This window comes from Heloderma suspectum, chromosome 1 (genome assembly GCF_057233095.1).
Source record: "Heloderma suspectum isolate Gila_16-S chromosome 1, 16-S_ref, whole genome shotgun sequence".
In the NCBI taxonomy this organism is placed as follows: domain Eukaryota; kingdom Metazoa; phylum Chordata; class Lepidosauria; order Squamata; family Helodermatidae; genus Heloderma; species Heloderma suspectum.
In genome coordinates, this window is record NC_139458.1 from 202,348,302 (window position 1) to 202,370,356 (window position 22,055).

Genomic DNA, 22,055 nt, shown 5'->3' on the forward strand with positions numbered 1-22,055 from the left:
TTTCCATAAAAGATAAAACTTAACTAATACCAATGTCCACATTCTTAGAAACTTCTGACTTAACTTCCACAAGAGGAGAGAGAGAGAGAAACTAAGAAAAAACATGAACTAAGGGCACAATCCTATGCATGTTTAGACAGAGAAAAGGCCTACAGCTCTCAGCATGCCCCAGCCAGCATGGCTGGTCTCTGCCTAAGCATGCATAGGATTATGCCCTAATTCACTCTTTTTACCAGCAACCTGCAAAAGTGAGCTCTTATGGCTTTCTCCTTTGTTGCATCAAACTGAGAATATAGATGACCTGGTCTCTATATGGAATCAAACCATTGGTTCATCTAGCTCTATATTGTCTACACTGATGGCAGCAGGTCTCCAGGATTTCAGAGAGGAGTCTTTCCCAACACTACCTGGAGAAGCCCAGGGTTCTACCTAGGGCCATTTTCATGCCCATCATATGCTCTACCTCTGAGCTATGGCTCTATTAGGCTCTACTACTATGTCTCTGAATATCTGGATGATATTGCCAAGGGTTCTGACTCCCAATTGTTTAAGCTTCCATCGACAGAGAAATTGACTGTACCAATCTGGTATTAGGGTCAAATATATCCCAAGGAAGCCATAACATCAAAATACCTGGTGGAAGTTATTAAGCATGACACCATTTGCAAGTAATAAATAAATAAAATAAGCACAATTCCACTTGTTCATACCTGCCTGATAGTTTTTCTGGGAAGGACATCCCTAAGAACACACTCAGGAAGAGCAGGACATAACCAACCAACCAACCAACCAACCAACGAAACAAACACTCTCATTAGTCAAGAAAAAGGTCTATTTTGTATTGAGATGATCCATGAACACGTCACAGCAGACATCTTAGAAGAGACATTTCTACCATCTTTTAAGACGGTACTAAAGTCCATGATTTCTGTAAGTACTGGGTATTAGTATTAAAAATGATGTCTTTATTAAATTCTGGTTTAAGAGAGGAGTATTGCTACTCCATCCAAGGAGACATTGTGGTCTGATACCCAACAATGTGAGTGTCTCTCTGCTGATTCTTTCAAACCATCAAGACTGTTTGGTAGTAGTGGTGGTGGAGGACGAGGGGAAAACCCACATTGTGAAACCTATGGCAAGCCAGTGCACCCAAAAATGGTTCTCCACATGGAGCAGCTGGGACATGGGAAAAACCCAATATGATAGAAAGGCATAAAGTGCCAGATCTCCCCTTAGCTTCCTGTGTAGCTTTGAGAGCAAACCACAACCAAATTTACCTCCCATGAGGCTAAAACCTTGAACTTTGGACAAGATACAAATGGAGAAAAGGAATAAATAAAATTAATGGTGTTATTTTCACAGGGTGGATAAGGTCAGGGGCATTGCTAGGCCGGGACATATGGGTTCTGAGACAGCATCCCAGATACTCAGATTTTTTCCACAAAGCCTTGAGTGTCCATTGGTACCAATGGAAGGCTTATTCTCTTTGCTAAACTGCCATGCAATTTAGGGGAAAATTTAGGGGGGAAATGCAGTTGGGGAGGGAAGGGTTAGCTCTCCCCTTCCCACATGCTGCAACACCCTCTCCCCCCAAGAAATATTCTTCTGCATGGCAATTAAGCTTAGGGGAAAGGGCCCTTTTCCTATTAGTTTGGGATGATCTGGGTCAGGGTGAAAATTAACTAAAGAATGTATTTTATTTGAGATGATTTGGAACAAGAAATTAATTAGCTGGCAGTGGCCTCCTATGAAATTTAAATAAATCGTAGTAATTATTTCTAAATTTGCATATACAGATATATATTAGCATATGCAGATTCTATGCAGATTTGTGTCCTATGGACCTTGGGCCCAGATCTTTAAAGTGCCTAGAGATACCCCTGAGTAAGGTACTAACAGTGAAGTATCTGTTTCACCAGCCTGTCCAATGTGAAAATACAGTTCAATTATATATATCTATGTTCAGTCCTTAAGTCGTGTCCGACTCTTCGTGACCCCATGGACCATAGTACTATATCTATATATAGGGGGACTGCAGTGGAAAACTCACCTGTTGATGCATAAAGGACCAAATCTTGATGGGAGTCTGGCAAGCACCCTGCAATGCTGCTCTTGAATATGTATGGTCTGTTGAGTTGATATATATGTATAGCCAAGAGAATGCTCACATCTTAGCAAATAGTAATGCAATATTCAAGGCTATTTTAGAACAGACTCCAAATGATGAAACTGGCTAGGAAATTAAAGTGCTAGGCAATCAGACTGAATTTCATTGTTCGGGTACATATGAATTACCCTGTTCCATTTATACAGTGATTTCCATTTTTTCCCATTTTTACTGGCGTCTCTTTCAGTTAGAATGGTCTCTCTTCAAGGAGAATTACAAAGATTCTATTTGGCCTCTGGTCTTACATTGTAAGTCCTTTCTCTGCTCTTCGTATTAGCTGACAGACCAGTGAGTTTTACATTTCTAAAATTATATTATATGGATCATATCATTCCATTTATTTCAGGAGAACTGAACCTGTGCCATGCTTGTTATATCCAAAGGTAGGAAGAAACAGCTTTCACATCTCATTCATTCAAGTGGAGTTACAAGTACCTATTTAACCTATAAATGTGGTGGTTTATCAAAGCATAAATAGCTTTCCACCAGTTAGGCAGAAAAGATTTAAAGTCCTACATAGTCCAGCATTTACCTAGATTTTTCATTAATACTGGTCATTAGAGTTCCCAGGTCTCCAGGCCCCACCCAGAGTCTCTGGGCCTCACTCTCAGTCTCTGGGCTGGGTGGGTGGAATATCTGGGTGAGAGCTCTTTATGGGCTGCAGGTTGTTTTTCCCTTCTCCTTTTTTTTTAAAAAAAAAAATACTGTTCTCTGGCCGGCCAATGGTGAGCCAGCGAGGGAGGGAGGGAGTGCTCCTGTCCGTTGGCCCTGCTTTTGTTCTGCATCCTTGAAGCCTCCACCACGGCCCGCACACTGAGCTCATCACGTGACACACTGGGCAGTGGCAGCTGCGGCTGCGTGAACAAAGATGGTGGCCTCCTGAACTAGCTTCTGAGGGAGGCAGGAGAGTTTTAGGGGTAGTGGCTGCAACCCAGCTGGGGAGAGCTCGCTTGGTGGCTGGTGGAGGAGGAGGAGGTAAGGTAGTGAGCTAGGAAGTGGGAAGGAGGGTGAATTTCTCAAAACTGGTGGGCAAGATCACTTTTGGGAGAAGGATGGGTGTGTGTGTGTAATGCGTGGTACAGCCCTTTCTACAGGGGCAGCACAGCACTACCTCAAATCATCATCATCATCATCCCAACCATGTGGAGCTACTGGGAAGAACTGGGGAGAGCCAGCGTGGTGTAGTGGCAAGGGTGTTGGACTAGGAGCCGGGAGATCCGGGTTCTAGTCCCCACTCGGCCATGAAAGCTCACTGGGTGACTTTGGGCCAGTCACAGACTCTCAGCCCAACCCACCTCACAGGGTTGTTGTTGTGAGGATAAAATGGAGAGGAGGAGGATAATGTAAGGCGCCTTGGGTTCCTTGCAAGAGGAAAAAGGCGGGGTATAAATGCAATCAATCAATCAATCAATCAATGGTAGACTGAGCGGAGGTGCTAGAAAATTTTTGCCTGACTTCTAAGCTGTGCTTTACAAATTTATTCAGAAGTAAGCCCCAATGAGTCAATGGGACTTACTCTCAGGAAGTATGTATAAGATTGCAGCTTAAATGCCATTGTTTGCTAGTGCCTTTAAAATGCAGCATAATAGTCTTTTGAATTTTTTTGATAGATACCGTTCCCATTTACAAGCTTGTAAAAACTAGATGACGTAACAAAAAAGGTTTTTTCATGATACACCTTTGCATGTGATGTTTAGTTAGGACCCACCTTGATAGAAGCTGAGAAATAGGAATGTGTCTGGCACTCAAAGATGTTTTTATTCAGTCCTTTGGCATATAAGCTGGTTTGAAGGGGTTTTTAATTGGTTGGCTGCTGTTTATTTTTTTATTGCTGTGTTTTTTATTGTTTTTAATATAGTTGTTTTTATGTTCTTTTTAATATTTTGTTTTTAATCTGTATTTTATTATGGGCCATACTGAGTGCCATTTTTGGTGGAAAGATGGAATATAAATTAAATAATAAATAAACAATAAATAAACAATGGGGAGGAAATATCCAGGCATGTGGTTGGCACTGCTGGAGACAGATGGTTCTGCATTAATACTTTACACATAACCAGGATAAGAAGATAAAGACTGCAATCCTACACATACTTACATGGGAGTAAACCCATTGAACTCAATGGGGCTTTTGTTTGAATTACATGCTCTGAGCAACTGTGGTTGATGCTTAATGTATCATGCTTAATGACATCACCAGGGCCCACTTCCTGTGACATCACCAGGCCCTGCCCTGTGACATCACCAGGGGCCGTTCCTAGGTCTCAGGCTTGGGCCTTGAAACCTCAGGGCCTGGGATGTTCCAGACCTGACAACCTTATTGGTCATTGTCACTGGATGTAAATGGCATACTTGGTCTGTAATCCAATATGATGGTTGTTCTTAAAGTATTGCCTTGTGTTCACTTTTCCTGGTTGGTTTTTAGGTGGTAGCCTAGACTACAATAATAGGAATAGTGTGACAGTGCTGAAGAGACAGATGCTTTCAGCACAGGTTGAAGAGGAAACCCTCATTTTGAAATGTAAATTGAAAAGCAGCTAGCCTCTTCAGCAGTGTAAGCAGCCACAGTAGAAACTTCAAAGGTGCCCCCGGCTGTGTGCAGACTTCTCCTCCGTGTGTACACACACATTTGTTGGATAGGAGACAGAAAGGACAAATGCAACAGATAAGTTTTGATTTGTAAGACTTTAAATGGGGTGCCCTCAGTAAAACAAAGGTTAAGGACCACTGCAATAAGCCTTTCTTATGAATGCCATTCCAACTCATGTTTGGCAATACATTCTCATGGGAGAAGGTTTAGTATGCATTGGATGCTGCACTGAGGATTCTAGGGTTATAGCAGCTGAAAAGGACACTGCTGGATTATCAGTGTTCAGTGCAGTTCATATTGATGTTGAAGGGGTGGGACATAAAATAATAAATATTAATATTCCCCCATGGGAGTGTACACTCAATCACATGATGGGATTATTTACAGAATGGGGGTGCGGGGGTGGGGAGAGAACTGTGTCAACGAATTGTAACAGAAAATATTATCAGCAATGTGACTTCAATATGCTGTTAGTGCATATTGCCTTCCACGACAATGCAATTTTCCTCCTAACACCCTCCTGTATACAGGAATTGGTCTTTGAAAACCTGGCAGCCCAGTTTGAAGTGATTTAGAGGCTCAATGACTTGAGAATTATGGTCAGAAAAAATGATGCAAAGCTAATCAGAGGAGCTGAGGCAAAAATGGAAGGGGGGAAGATATAGTGTCCATAATGGTGCGGCAGTCAAAGGTACCTTGTCCGTAGCTGGCTGTGTAATTTTAAGTCTGATACTCCTGTCACTACCCAGTAGCTAGTACCTTATTATGACAATAAGGAGTACAATATTTCATATTGTCTACTTTTGATAGCTACTGTTACATCCATGTCAGTCCATCTGTTTACTTAGGATCAAAACATATGCTTCCCCTCACCCCAAACAGAAACGAAGGACAAGTCTATTATAACAAATAAAAGCAATTAATTCTGGAAATTGCATAAACAAGCATTGCTATTACAGCTCAACTGATTTCTTTTAAAAGCTCAAACTTGCTAATTTAGAACTACTCCTTTGGTTTTCTCCCCCTTCTATATGTGAAATGAACAGTGTGAGTTTTCTAGTTTTCTTGCTGTAATAATTTAAAACCATAAAGTTTGTAAATGAAGTTGCAAGCCTTGAGCCTGATCTAAAGCTCTGTATGTATTGTGTTGCACACATAGCATAGACAGTATTTTGGATTGCAACTCCCATCAGACCCAGCCAGCATAGCCAATGGTTAGACATTGACACAGCATTGTAGATTTACTACATAGGTGGAACAGCCAGTATATGCCTATGGGAAGATAGGGAGGGGCTCCAGAAAGCTTCACAACCTCTTAGAAGAGTTGATGATCCTCTGAGAAAGCTAGTTGGTGGTATTCCCACACCCAATCCGAACAAGCCATGCCTGGAAAGAGAAAACACTCAAGAAAACACTCAAGCTTGTTGCAACAGGGTGATGGACTGACCTGCTTGGCTTTCTAAGACTCCTTTGCTTGCCAGAAGGAGCAGCAACTCAGAGGCATGGAGAAGGAAGGGATGACACACCTTTTAAAAAAATCAGCTCCTCCTCCTGTGCCTTTGACTTGATCTGCAGATATTGGCAGGCCATGATGCTTCTCCCACTGCTAGGGAAAGCTTCCTCCTGAGTTTTGCAAATCAAGCTGCTGCCAAAGGCACAGGAGAAGGCTAGGCTGTTGTTTTCCCTGGGAAGATGGAGCGAAGAGCTGCAGCCTAGTAGGATACCAGGAAGGAAACTCCTTTCCTAGTATACCTAATGAAGACCCCCTAAGGGAAGGATGGCCGTGTGTCCAACTTTACAGAGAACAGCCCTCTGTTTGAAGGGCTGTCAGAGAACAGCCCTCTGTTTGAAGGCATCCTCTATTTGAATGGCTGTCCAGCCTGCATCTGGTTTAAAGAGAGGAAGGTAGAGCAGGGTTCTTGAAGTGGCCCATCAAGAGTTCACAGCTGAAGAGCAGACACAGCAGGCCCACAGGTAGGGATGGCACCCTATTCTGTCTGGGAATCCAGCAGAAACCCCTCCGCCCGCACCCCCGAGCCATGCTTGCTGAGCCCTTGCCCCCGCTCGCCCCCTGCCTGTGCTTGCCAAGCTGCCCGCTCTCACCCAGATGGTGGTGGCGAGCTCCACAATCGCCACTTTTTGGGAAAAAATGGCCATCACGAAAAAGCACATATTTGCGTATATGCTAAATGGGGCTGTGAATAGCCCATGTAGGCAAGATTACAGGCATTTGCTTTTTTGGCACATCTTAGTCTACGTAAACATTTATGTAGACTAAGATGGCGAAAATAAGGGGAACACAAATAGCGTAGCATCTACGCTATTTGCGTTCCCCTTATTTTCGCCGTCTTAGTCTACGTAAATGTTTACGTAAACTAAGACGTGCCAAAATAAGGAACGCAAATGGTGGCACCCATGGGCGCTGCCATTTGTGTACGCGTGTGTTGTTGTTTTTTTTTAAAGTCAGCTGTGATAGATTTTAAAAAAACACCGTGATAGGCTACGTAAATGTTTATGTAGCCTATCACGGTGTTTTTTTAAAATCTAGCCGTGATAGGCTATGTAAATCTTTACGTAGCCTATCACATTTTTTTGTTTTTTGTTTTTTTTTAACTGGAAATGGCAGTGGTGGCAGCCGGTCGGAAGACTGGCCGCCGCCGAACCGCCACCGGAACCGCCGCCCGAGCCGCTGCCGCCAGGAAGATCCGCCCCAGGTAAGTCTCATCCCGGGGGGTGGCGGGGGGGGTGGCAGACTGTTCCGCCACCGATTTCGGGGGACCGAATGTGCTGGCATTCAGCCTCCCTGAGATCCGTGGCGGAATTCTCTGACATCCCTATTTGTGGCTGCAGCAGCCCGGTAGCAGCCAACTGGGAGATCAGCCAGAACTGCTGCCGCCGCTGCATCCACCCCAGGTAAACTCCATGCCGGGGGGATTCTGCAGCGGGGGGAGGCGGGAGGCTGTTCCGCCACAGATTACGGGGGGCTGGATTCTAAAGAATCCGGCCTCACTGGAGTCTGTGGCGGAATTCTCTGACATCCCTAGTGAAAATGCGCATATTTGTGTATATGCAAATATCTGCATTTTCAAAAATGTGCACATTCATGTATATGCAAAATGGGGCTGTGAATGGCCCACATACACAAGTTTGCAGGCAAACAAATTCCTGTAATCTTGAGTATATGGGCCATTCATGGCCCAGTTTTGTGTATATGCAAATATGCACATTTTCATGATCACCATTTTACTTTTCAAAAAATGGAGATTGCGGAGCTTGACGAGGCCACCCAGGTGAGTGTGGGCAGTTCAGTAAGTGGCAGTGAGCTTTTATGCATGTCTGTTTGCTTTTCCATTCTTTTCTTGGGGGTGGGTGGGTGATGTGTTTCTTCTTTTTGGCCATATGTCAAAATCACCCGAGGAGGGTGGGGAAAGGAAACAAATAACCTCTCCTTCCTTCTTTCTCAGACATTTGCCTTTTGGGGAGATAAGCAAGAATGAATTCACCTCCCTGTGCACAGGGAGGGGCTGGCTTAAGTGGTACAGCTGAACTCCTGCAGCCCCTTGGAAATGGCCCTAGGGTGATCCTCTCCCCTGTAACTTGTACTCTTGCTAGGAAAAGGGAGAAAAAAGATTGCTGATGGGTGCTGGTGTGCTCACAGCCCCATTCTGATACATTGAGGAAGTCTTAGTGTCAAGCACTTAAATGGGATTTAAGCAGCCTGTTATCAGGACTGAAGCCAAAGGAGTACTGTTTGTACCTAGGGATGCTGGAGAAATCTGCTACAGAACCAAATGAGTTTGAGCTTTTATGAATTCACCCTCTGGATTCTGCAGAGGACCAGCTTACCCCTTATCGGGTGGATTCTGTGGACTCGCAAACTGTTTTTCTAACCTTCAGGAATTTTGCACAAATTCAGTAATAGAAAAATACGCATTAAAAAAAAATAAACCCTGGCTGAAAATATGCATTTTCCCATAGGCTAAAGTGTGCAAATGTGCATTTGGGGGGATTTGTACATTTTTGCAAGTGCACATTTGTAGAAATTCAGAAAATAAAGAAAATAAAAAAATCCAATTCTGTCAATGGGCAGATGATGGAATGAAAGGCGCCTGACAATTCATGAAACACAGACAGAATGGATTTTACACAGTCCATACATCTGAATTTGTACCATGGCACATTGTCTCTTCTTCGTCTTCATCCTCATCTTCGTCTTCGTCTTCTTCAAAAGTAAAACCATCTTTCTATTCAGTACTGATCCCTGGTGCCACACAAACGCTGACACACTTTGGCATGGTGACACTAAGTGGGAGGCTATCATAAATTGCTCCATCTCCTAGCTTTGTATTTTCCTTTAAAACCAAACAAACAAACACCACCCTGTGAATTTGGAGCCAAAGAAAGGGTCATGAACAGAAAATACACCAAGCCGATACTGCCCTGATCCACCAAGCAGTCTTATAGAAAAGCCCTGCAGGGAAAAAGAGAACCCACTTCTATAAAAGTGACTTTAAATCATGTCAAGATTCATGTCATATGAAACACCCTTTCCCCAAGAACTGGCATGGTTTTATTGCTGACTTATAAATCCCTCTTAAGGGTGTTAAAAAGGCTCATTAGAAAAGCTGTAATTTTCTATTAATCTTCATATCAGCTTAAAATGAAGCGTCAGGAGCTACTTTTGAAAGACCTCAGTGGACTCATGGATGACATATCCATATCTGAAGAGGCATACACTTTTACATTTACAATCAGGCAGGATAAAGAACTGCAAATGACATCTGTCTTTACTTGGCACTTGGTGTTTAGTCCAATATCACCTTCCCATTGCTACCACTCCATAGAATCCATCCATCCATCCATCCATCCATCCATCCATCATCTATCTATCATTATCTACTCTTATTTATCTATCTACCTTTCAGCGCATGGTTATGGGTGTTGATGGGATTCTGTACGAGTTTACTTATTTATTTATTTATTGGATGTCTTTTTCAGTTGCCCCTTGGCACAGTGAGTGCTCAAGGAGACGTACAATGAAACCATTTTTTTTTTTAAATAGCAGTTTCAAAAACTTAAAAACAGATAAAATGCATGCATTATAATAAAATGGGAACTCTCTAAAATCAAGGGGCAGCATTAATCATTGAAATCTCAGATGAACAGACATCTAAAGGACAATAACAAGGGAGCCAGCTTTATGGGATGAAGTTGTGCAGGTGATATTAGAAGATATCTATATCTACATCTACATCTACATCTACACCTACACCTATACCTATACCTATACCTATACCTATATCTATATCTATATCTATCTATGTATCTATATCTATTTCTATATCTATATATCTCAAGAATCTAGAAGTGGATTTTGAGTGTAACCCACTGTATTATTTGGCCACAGTCTACCCCACAATGCTGACATGTATTGTATTTCTATTTAAATTATAGTCATTATTTCTAAATTTGTACTTATAGATTTAAATGGTGGTTAGAGTAATAAAGCAGCACATGTTCTTTTCTTTTAAAATGTTAATTATTACTATAAATACATATAATAAAAATGGCAGATGGCTGCAAAAATTGCAGAAGACAATTACAGAATTACAGCACAATCCTAGACATATCTACTCAGAAGTAAATCTCATTGCATTCAAGTTCACAGATAAGTGTGCATAAGACTGCAGCACAATGCTATGCATGTTTAGACAGAAAAAACAACCCCCAAGCATCACCCAGCCAGCATGGCTGGCTGGGAAATGTTTGGAGTTGTAGGACTTTTTCTGACTAAACATGCATAGGATTGCACCCTAGTTTATTAAAAATGCATGCAATTAACAAACTAATTGTATTCTTCAGCTAATTTCTTTAAATGGGTGCCTGCCCTATACTTGCAACCTAGTACACATTCAACATTTTGTATTCATTTTTAGATAAAAGCATTTGATTTCACTGTTGTTTGGGTTCTAGTATTCTGGGAATAACTCCCATTGAACTCAATTAGGCTTACTTTTGAGTAGACATGTATAAAATTGCATTGGTAAGTGATACTTAGAAGGCTTGTCCATTCCTTAGTGTCCCTGGTAGATTTTTTTTAAAGAAAATTTACCTTGTACACAGGTAAAGAAAGTTTTGGTTCTTTATGTTTACAGTTTGGAAGATATTTGCCCTCCTCTTACAAAATATTATTGGAAGTCATCCAAAGGGTGGTGTACTCTGAACAAAATCCATTTGAGAATAGTCTCTTCAGTAATAGTGTAATGAGACTCATACATAGAATCATAGAATCATAGAATAGTAGGGTTGGAAGGGGCCTACAAGGCCATCGAGTCCAACCCCCTGCTCAATGCAGGAATCCAAGTCAGAGCATCCCTGACAAATGGCTGTCCAGCCTCGTCTTAAAGGCCTCCAGTGTGGGAGAGCCCACCACCTCCCCAGGTAATTGGTTCCATTGCCGTATTGCTCTGACACTCAGGAAGTTTTTCCTGATGTTCAGCCGGAATCTGGCTTCCTGTAACTTGAGCCCATTATTCCGTGTCCTGCACTCTGGGATGATCAAGAAGAGATCCTGGCCTTCTTCTCTGTGACAACCTTTCAAGTACTTGAAGAGTGCTATCATATCTCCCCTCAGTCTTCTCTTCTCAAGGCTAAACATGCCCAGTTCTTTCAGTCTCTCTTCATAGGGCTTTGTTTCCAGTCCCCTGATCATCTTTGTTGCCCTCCTTTGAACCCTCTCCAGCTTGTCTGCATCCTTCTTAAAGTGTGGTGCCCAGAACTGGACACAGTACTCCAGATGAGGCCTAACCAGTGCTGAGTAGAGGGGAACTAGTACTTCCCGGGATTTGGAAGCGATGCTTCTATTAATGCAGCCCAAAAGAGCATTTGCCTTTTTTGCAGCCACATCACATTGTTGGCTCATATTCAGCTTGTGATCGACGACAATTCCAAGATCCTTCTCGCTCGTAGTGTGGTTGAGCCACGTATCCCCCATCTTGTAACTGTGCATTTGGTTTCTTTTTCCTAGGTGCAGAACTTGGCATTTGTCCCTATTAAATGCCATTCTGTTGTTTTCTGCCCAGCACTCCAGTCTATCCAGATCACTTTGAATTTTGTTTCTGTCTTCCAAAGTATTAGCTATCCTGCCCAATTTTGTGTCATCTGCAAATTTGATCAGCATTCCCTGCACCTCCTCCTCCAAGTCATTAATAAAAATGTTGAAGAGCACTGGGCCCAGGACTGAGCCCTGCGGTACCCCGCTCGTTACCTCTCCCCAGCTTGAGAAGGTCCCATTGATAAGCACTCTTTGAGTCCGATTCTGTAGCCAACTGTGGATCCACATGATCGTTGTTTCATCTAGCCCACTTCGAGCAAGTTTGCTCATCAGGATATCATGGGGCACTTTGTCGAAACTTTGTTACATGGCTTTGTAACATTTCAGTGATGGTGTTATATGATATATTTTAAAAGAAGTGGATAGAAATTGATAATAAAGGCCAACCTCTGCCAGTGTTAGCTTTTTTTACCTTTTGAAGAAGAAGAAGAAAAAACGTGGGAGATCCCATCACAGATCTCCTGATGTTGTGTCTTTGTTTAGCCCTTATTGTGTTGTTATTTGTTCCATGCCTCCATGTTTAGAAAAGATACAAGAACAAATATACTTCTTTCTTACGGTGCATGCACTCAGAAATGAAACTTAGGGTGAGTTCACACACACATATTCATGACTCAGTGACTGTCATGGCAAGTGATGACTTGTATCTAGGAAACAGACACTACAGCGCAAATAAAGGTTTCCTATTATCTCTCATGCAGTCTCCCTTATTCAGCTAAGCAGATCTATAGGTGAAAACAGGTTTCCCGTGTGTATCACTTGCTAGATGTGAAGAGCCAGTGTGGTGTAGCAGTTATCGTATTGGTGGGGAGGTACCAAGGTTCAAAGCCCCACACAGCCATAGAGCTCCAGCTAGCAATGAAGTTCCAACTAGTTGCTTAGTCATGGTCTCTCAGCCGAGCCTACCTCACAGCGTTGTTATGAGCAGGGCCAGCGTCATGTGTAGGCTGATGGCCCACACACCAGCTGGTGCCCACTGACAAGAGCCCCTGGAGTTGCTGCTCCTCTTCACAACTGCAACCTCCTTGTTCACCTGCCTCTCACTCTGACCCAGACAGCAGTGGTATTGATGAAAAGGAGGAGAACTAGATGCTACTCCCTGCTTGCTCACAGACTCTCTGCTTGTCAAGCAAGCAAGTGGTAGCAATGATGAGAAAGAGGATAAGGAGCAATAGCAGCTGGTGGCAATGGCAGCGAGAAAGGAGGAGGCCCATTGAGGCTGTCTTGCCCAAGGGCCTTCAAAACCCTGGAGCCAGTACTGGTTGTGGAGATAAAATGGTGGAAGAGAGAACCATATTGTACACCAACGTTCCCCAACCTGGTGCCCTCCAGAGGCTTTGGACTCCCAGCATTCCTGACCATTGGCCATGATGGCAGGTGCTGGTGGGAGTTGAAGTCCAAAGCATTTGGAAGGTACCAAGTTGAGGAAGGCTGTTGAACACAGTTTTGAGCTCCTTTAATGGAAAGGTATGCTAAATAAAATAAGTAACTCTAAGAAAAGGATATGGGCCCGATTGAACTGATTAGGTTTTACTTCTGAGTACCCATGTACAATAAAGCAAGGGATATGCATGTGTGAAGGGGCCGCGGTGGCTTAGTGGTTAAGACGCTGAACTGCAGACTGGAAGGTCGGCAGGTCAGCAGTTCGAGACCCGAGTGCCGCGTGACGGAGTGAGCTCCCGTCTTCAGTCCCAGCTCCTGCCAACCTAGCAGTTCGAAGGCAAGAAATTGCAAGTAGATAAATAGGTACCGCCTCGGCGGGAAAGGTAACAGCGTTCCGTGCACCTCGGTGTTCAGTCATGCCGGCCACATGACCACGGAAGCGTCTTCGGACAGCGCTGGCTCTTCGGCTTAGAAACGGGGATGAGCACCGCACCCTAGAGTCGGACACGACTGGTTGGGGACACCTTTACCTTTACCTATGCATGTGTGAGCCCTTGAACACTCCGAATAAATAGTAAGATAATGTTACAGAACTCAGGCGTTTCTTGTCAGCGATTGCATCAACAACCAATGGCTTCTAGTTCCTATCTCAGTGATGAGTGACTTTGTGGAATGGGTAGTTCTCCACCTGTCTCTTGTCCAGCTTCCCTGCCATTATTTCACTGTCAGTATCATCATCAACATCATGAGTGACGGATCTATGTCATAGAATTCAAATAACCCCCCACCCCCATTCTTCTTTGGAATGTAATGTGTTCATTTCACTTTTTAACCACTTTCCTTTCCTTTTTTAAATGTTCCCAAAGTATTCATTTAAAATGCATGCACTGTCTGGAAGTAAATTACTAGGGTAAAAGGGCACTTCAAGATGACTGAAAATGTATCTCTCAAGCTATTGCTTTTTCTATCAGCAAGGCTATCTGAAAAGAAAAAAAGAGGGGTACAGAATGCTATGTTAAAGGCAAACATTTTTCCATTTCAGTTTATTTATTTATGGCCATCTGCTTCCCCTCTTCCTCCCTTTATTGTGGTCTTGATGGAATACATATCTGCACCATAAGGTAGATCTTCAATATATACTACACAATTGTGCTATAATACCATTTAACTAGTCCACAGCCTAAGATGACACCTCTCCCATAGTTTCTGTAGAGGTAATTCTCATCGAGGTTTTTACCTACACACCTTTTCAGGAATGACTTTGTCACTCCACCTGGTAATTTACAGGTCAGGCAGAGCATTCCTACAAAAAGGGTTGGGTTGGGAGAGTCCATAGAGGGGGAACCACCACATCCAAGCCCTGCTGGGTGAAAGGAACGATGTAGGTTTTCCAGAACATTTTGAATGGAAGAACTTTTTGGAAATGTTTCCTATGCAAATCTGGTTAGTTTGTTCTTTATTAAATGCAAGTAAATTAAGGCATAATCCTATGCATGTTTAGACAGCAAAGAAGTCCTACAACTCCCAGCATGCCCCAGCTAGTAGGACTTCTTCTGTCTAAATATGTGTAAGATTGCACTGTAAATATGCTCAGTTAGATCACTCTCTAGGGCAGTGGTGGGCAACATGCTGCCCCCTCCAATGTGGCCCCTTCCGCCCTCTGTTGCCCCCTGAAATCTAAAAATGGCAGGGGGTTTTAACTGAAACAACAGTGTCCATAGCCACTACAATTGCCCAGAGTGCTCTGTAGCTGCTATAGAGTACCAAAATGGTTATATTTCTTCTGGAAGCAGGTTATAAAGGTTGAGATAAATAAAGAATAAATTTCTAACACACACAAAAATTCTCCCTGACATAACATGTGATGGTCACATGTTCTGGCATGCTGATTGGAATAGCTGAGACACCATCTTCTGTGTGAAAGCTTGCAATAAAGCTATGCAACTCCTATCATGCTTAGTTACTCTTATGCCAAACTGGTATAGATGTTCTTTTTTCTCAACAGCTGAGCTCTGTGGGGCATTGCACCACTGGTGATTTACAGGCATTTTCATTTGCAGACACTCTGGGCTTCTTCATGCAGAGATTTTATCCTGCTATTGAGATGACTCTGTCACGGAAGTTTGCAGGCTCTTTAGATGATGCCCTTATCCTCCAGGGTGTCTCCTGCAATTTCCCCCAGCCTATCCCATGTTTTCCCTAAATGCAAAAAATGTGAGATTTTTTCCAGCCTATGGAACAGGAGCATCATGACCTCCCTGTAAAATTCTTTGGTAGAGGAAGAAACCAGCTGCGGGCATTTGTTTTCAGTTGTTGGGGGCGCAGTCAGGATGACGAAGGCATTGAAAATAGGCTGTGGGCAGATTTGACAGGTGTGAGGGCTTGTGCTCTCCCCCTTCCTTGCAAGGAGGGGAGGGCGCATGGTCTGAGGGTGACTCCTGCCTCCACTCAAGTCTTGCTGAGGAAGGAAAGATCTGTGCCCAACCCTCCCCCATACCAGAGATTTTCCCCTTTGCTTCAAGGTGACTCCCCTGCCCAACTGCCAAATCCTGGCTGCAGCGCAGTGTACCACCCGCTCGGCACCAGCAGCACCAAACGGCGGGGCTCCAAAGAAGTGCATTGCTCTCAAACCATGTGTCTGCCATGCAAATGCTTGAGCCAAATCTAAGAGCTTTACGGCTGCAAATGGCATAGTGGATGCCATTTGCATCCTGAGTGAGCCCTCAGCCAGTGATAAGGCATGGCAATGGCGACCGTATCACTGGCGCTATGGAGCTGGCCAGTGGCTCCATGGAATCACCACAGAGTGGAGCCAGCCGAAGAGGATTCCGGGGGGAGGACTGGATCGCCTCCCTTGTGGCCGGATTCCCCCCTGGAGCAGCAGGTAGGGAATCCGCCCATCCCTAGCTTGAGCACATTTTTTGATTGGAGGGAGAAGAGGGTAAAATGCCTCCCTGCAATGGAGGGAGACAGATCTGCTCCCCCACCCCACCAAGCTCAGAATCGACATCCTCTGTTGATTCAGAGCACCCCATTAAGTTCAATGGGGCTTACTCCCAATTGAAGGGGTGTGGCCTGAGTACTCCCAGCAGCTGTGTGGGTGGGGAGTTTCAGTCTGTTTCCCACCTCCTAGCTGAGCAGAGCAGAGGAAGCTGCTCTAGCTGGTGTAGGGGCTATACAAGCAAGCAAGCTCCCAGAGAGTGAGAGTTCAGTGCAAGCGAACAGGGAGAGCAAACAGGAGTTGGCCAGGGGAGTTGCAGTGGAAGAGGAGACAAAGGCAAAGTGATGAGTGGGCTGGAGTAAGTGCTCCATGTGCTCACCATGTGCCCCTGAGAGCTCCAATTGAATTGAAGGGGTGTGGCCTGAGTACTCCCAGCAGCTGTGTGGGTGAGGAGTTTCAGTCTGTTTCTTGCCTCCTAGCTGAGCAGAGCAGAGCAGAGGAAGCTGCTCCAGCTGGTCTAAGGGCTAGACAAGCAAGCAAGCTCCCAGAGAGCGAGCAATCAGAGTGAGTGAACAGGGACAGCAAACAGGAGTTTGCCAGGGGAGGTCAAGGGGGAGGTCCCTAACAAAGATTGTTTTCAATTTCTTTTTCTTGTAACACACATTTCTGTACTAGTGGGACTCTGCTTTAACCTCCAGTGAATAGAGGACAAAGCACAGGCTATCCCAGTACCATCAGAAGACTAGAAACATAAAGGGAACAGAGACTATGGAAGGAAAAGACTCTCCAGTGGTGGATTTTATTTTGTTTTGTTTTGTTTTGTTTTGTTTTGTTTTATTTATTTATTTATTTATTTATTTATTTTCTATACCACCCAATAGCCGAAGCTCTCTGGGTGGTTCACAAAAATTAAAACCAAACAACATACAATAAAACAATTTAAAATATATAGAACATTAAAACCACAATATAACAATACAACCACAATAAAACCTAGCAGCAGTGCAGGAGTTTAAAATACAAATTTTTAAAACAGCAAAGCTAAAAGTTTAGGAAGCTAAAATGCTAAAATGCCTGGGAAAATAAAAAGGTCTTCACCTGGCGCCAAAAGGAATACAATGTAGGTGCCAGACAAACCTCACTAGGGCGCTCATTCCAGAGCCAGGGTGCCACAGCAGAAAAAGCCCTCCTCCTAGTAGCCACCCGCCTCACTTCCTTTGGCAGAGGCTCAGGGAGAAGGGCCGCTGACAATGATCTTAAGGTCTGGGCAGGCACATATGGGAGGAGGCGTTCCTTCAGGTAACCTGGCCCCAAGCCGTTAAGGGCTTTAAATGTTAATACCAGCACTTTGAATCGGGCCTGGAAATGGACTGGCAGCCAGTGCAGCTGGAAAAGTACTGGTGTAATATGAGCTAGCTGGCCAGTTCCTGTTAACAATCTTGCTGCCCTATTTTGGACCAGCTGAAGTTTCCGGACTGTTTTCAAAGGCAGCCCCATGTATAACGCATTGCAGTAATCCAGACGAGAAGTTATCAGAGCATGGATAACTGTAGCTAGGCTATCTCTGTCCAGATAAGGGCGTAGTTGGTATACCAGCCTAAGCTGATAAAAAGGGCTCCGTGCCACTGAGTTCATCTGTGCCTCAAGTGACAGTTCTGGATCCAAGCACCCCCAAACTACAAACGTGATCCTTTAGGGGGAGTGCAACCCCCTCCAGAACAGGTTGATTATCACCTAGCCGGGCAGACGAACCACCCACTAACAGTACCTCCGTCTTGTCTGGATTGAGTTTCAGTTTACTGGCCCTCATCCAGTCCAATACCGTGCCCAGGCCCTGATTCAGAACAGCCACTGCCTCACCTGGTTTTGATGAGAAAGAGAGGTAGAGCTGGGTGTCATCCGCATATTGATGGCACCTCAGCCCACACCTCCGGATAACCTCCCCCAGCGGTTTCATGTAGATGTTAAACAGCATAGGGGATAAAATAGAGCCCTGTGGAACCCCATGGCACAATTGCCATGGCACAGAGCAATAATCCCCCAGCACCACCTTCTGGAATCGGCCATCCAAGTAGGAGCGGAACCACTGTAGTGCAGTGCCTCCAACTCCCAACCCCGACAACCTATCCAGAAGGATACCATGGTCGATGGTATTGAAAGCCGCTGAGAGGTCCAGGAGAATCAACAGGGTCACACTCCCCCTGTCCCTCTCCCGGCAGAGGTCATCCCACAGGGTGACCAAGGCAGTTTCCATTCCAAAACCAGGCCTGAAGCCCAATTGAAATGGATCTAGATAATCCATTTCATTCAACAGTGCCTGGAGCTGTCCTACAACCACCCGCTCAAGCACCTTGCCCAGGAAGGGGATGTTGGCCACTGGCCTATAATTATTAACATCCTCTGAGTCCAGGTTAGGCTTTTTCAGGAGTGGTCTAATTACTGCCTCTTTTAAAATGGCAGGCACCACTCCCTCTCTCAAGGAGGAATTTACAACCTCCTGGACCCAGCCAGACATCCCCTCCTTGTTCGATGTAATAAGCCATGAAGGGCAAGGGTCAAGCACACAAGTGGTCGATCGGACTTGGCCAAGCACCTTGTCCACATCCTCAGGCCTCAGTAACTGAAACTCATCCGATAAAACTGGACCAGACGGTGCTCTGAACGCCTCTACCAATGGAACTGCATTAATCATGGTGTCCAATTCATGATGAATCTGAGTGACTTTATCTTCAAAGTGCTGTGCAAACTCGTCACAGCGTGCCACTGAGGGTTCCACCATCTCTCTCCCTGGCCCAGAATGTAACAGCCCGTGAACCACTCGGAAAATCTCCGCTGGACGACACTGAGAAGATGCAATGCTGGTGGAAAAGAACTCACCGCCACAGAGTAGGCTTGATAGTGGGCTCTTACCTGTGTTCGGTCAGACTCAGCACGAGTTTTCCTCCACCTGCGTTCTAGCTGTCTCCCCTCTTGCTTCATTGCCCTTAGCTCAGGTGTATACCAAGGAGCTGGCCAGGCTCTGCTCAGCGGGAGAGGGCACTTGGGCACGATTGTGTCAACCGCCCGAGTCATTTCTGCATTCCACAGAGCGACCTGGGCTTCGACAGGTGCACCAGCCATACCAGCAGGAAAATCCCCCAGAGCCCTCTGGAATCCATCAGAATCCATTAATCTCTGGGGGCAGAGCATTTTACTAGGTCCCTCACCCTTGCAGAGGGGGAAGGCTGCCAGGAGTCTAAACCTCAGCAGGAACTGATCTGACCATGACAAAGGGACAGATGTTAATTGTGAGCGGAGATGGGTTAAAGAAGACGCAGACAACAAGCTTGGGTTGAAAACTGGGCCACATTTATTGAAATACCTGCAACGGGGTAACTAGGACGGGCATCTAACTGTGTCAGCGGCTAGCTGGCACTTCTTGGGCGAAAACACACCCAGCCTGAGGAGTGGCGGTGATCTCACCATCCCTCTGGACTGCCCCTTCTGGGGGAGGTAGACCTTCCCGTGTCACCCCCAACCCGGTGCCGCACAACACCTGGGTGAGTGAGGAGGGTTTGGTCTCCCAGGCAACCCTTATTCCCCCACCGAGCCGCACAGCCTGTTCAGGGGGCCTCAGGCGTCACCTGCCACCATAAGGTGCCTCTGCATGCACACCATCCCTAATCTCTTACAGGTTTTGCCTGTCCTAGCTGCCACAGGAGTCACAAGCCTATTGCTTGTGAAACTCCCCCCACCTGCGCAGAAGAACTTCCTGCAGGCCCCTTTGCAGATCAGACAAAATATGTTGTTCCCTACATCCAACAGGTGGACACTGTCCTGCCTGTAAAGCTCCCTCCTTGTCCACAAAATTCCCTGGTGGGTGATGCACCCCTCGCCATGTTCTGACAGCCCCTGTGCCAGTTCACTGTTCACCTTCTGCCAAGTCCATTCCATGGCAGCATTACTCTGTGCCCTCCACTTGATTCTTGGGAGCTTTGAGGACCACAATATGGTCACCCCTGGTCAACGATGTCGCATCATCTGCAAATTGATCAATGCCTGCTCGACCAAGCCCTTTCCCGGCTTGCAGCCCAGGTCATTCCTTTCCAGGTGCAGCACCAGGACCTGCAGAGGGAATCTGACCAAACCTTGATGAAACAGAGTAGGAAGGAGTGAGTCCCATCGCATACCCGTCAGACCAGCCCCTGTATCGCCACCTGTTGGGGAAACTGCAGTGGGATTCGAAGGCCAACGTAGAAGCTCTGCAAGCAGCCCAAAACACCATACCGTGCCCACAAATGAGCACCCATACCGGCGTAGGTTGAATCTCGTCTAAAGAATAAAACATTGGGGAAAGTGAGAAAAAACATTATGAAGTATCGGGCAAATCGTGAATGTAGGACCAGATGGCCCTGGAGCGCCTTCTCCCTTCAGACCTCCCGTGCTTAGATGAAAAGCCTATGGCAGTTGCCATAGAGGACGCCCCAATGCGGAAAGATTGGGACCCAAAATGATAATGACCCAAACCCAGTATGGATAAGGCCGAATTTAGTGACTGCCCAGAATGGGAACTATGTCAGTGGTGAACCATCATTATGGCAGCATAGGGGACCCTCACTCGCCCCGCGGTGTCCCAGAAAAACCTGCAAGGCCCTGGCAGGGCATAACTCCTCAGCTGAGGGCCACCAATGCTCCCTTGCCTGACTGATTGGTTTTTGACCATTGAATATGGAGGTCCATCAGGTTGGGATGGATCTGGACATCGGAGTACCTTAAGGCCCTCCCGGCTGAGTCAGATTTGGAAACCCAGACCAGTTCTGAAATCCTAAGGGCCCCAAAAAGGCTGTTAAAGCTGCAGCATGAAGAGGGAGGCTTCGTATGGAGAAGAACAAATGGAGGGCCACAATATCTGGAGCCCTAGAAGGATAACCGGAGACAAAGGATGCCTGGAATCTGGCGGGGCAGGTGACATCCGAGCCCAACCTTGCACTGCCCGCCTAACTCGGAAATCCAAGGTGGAGTCCTCAGCCCCCCACACTTTGGCCCAAAAGGCCAAAGCGGCAAGCCTGCCCTTTATGGTCCTAGCGAATAGCCCCTTGTTACGCGGATGTACGCAGAATTGTAACAAGTGGTCCACAGGTAAAGGCCAAGAGTCCTGTAACTGAAGACTGCTCCAGAAGTTGCGAAACTCCGCACCTGCTCCCTCGTGGGCTGCTCTAGTGCTAGGGGCTATAGAATTCAGGATAGCGTCTTCGACTTGAGAATAGGGATGGCGGAGAATTTCTTCCCGAATCTTCAGGAGGCTGAGAGCCAATGCATTCGGCCCCCCAAAATCGGCGGTGAAATTCTCCGCCCCCCGCCCCCCCCGGGATGGGACTTACCGTAGCCGAATGTCCCTCCCGGCGGCGGGTCCCGGCGGCGGTTCAGCGGGGTTTTGGTGGGGGTGGGGGCGGCAGCCGGTCTTTTGACCGGCTGCCGCCGCCGCCATTACAGCTGAAGTAAAAAACCCAAACAACCCCGTGATAGGCTACGTAACGATTAACGTAGCTTATCATGGCTAGATCTCCAAAGTCAGCCGTGATAGGCTACGTTAATCGTTACGTAGCCTATCATGGGTGACTTTGAAAAAAAAAAAGTGCGTACGCAAATGGCGGCCCCCATGGGGCACCGTCATTTGCATTCCTTATTTGGTCCCTGTAGTCTACGTAAAGATTTACGTAGACTACGGCGAAAATAAGGGCACGCTATTTGCGTTGCCCTTATTTTTGCCGTAGTCTACATAAATCTTTACGTAGACAAGACGTGCCAAAATAAGGAACGCAAATGGCAGCGCCCATGGGCCGCCGCCATTTGCGTACACGCTTTTTTTTTTTTTTAAAGT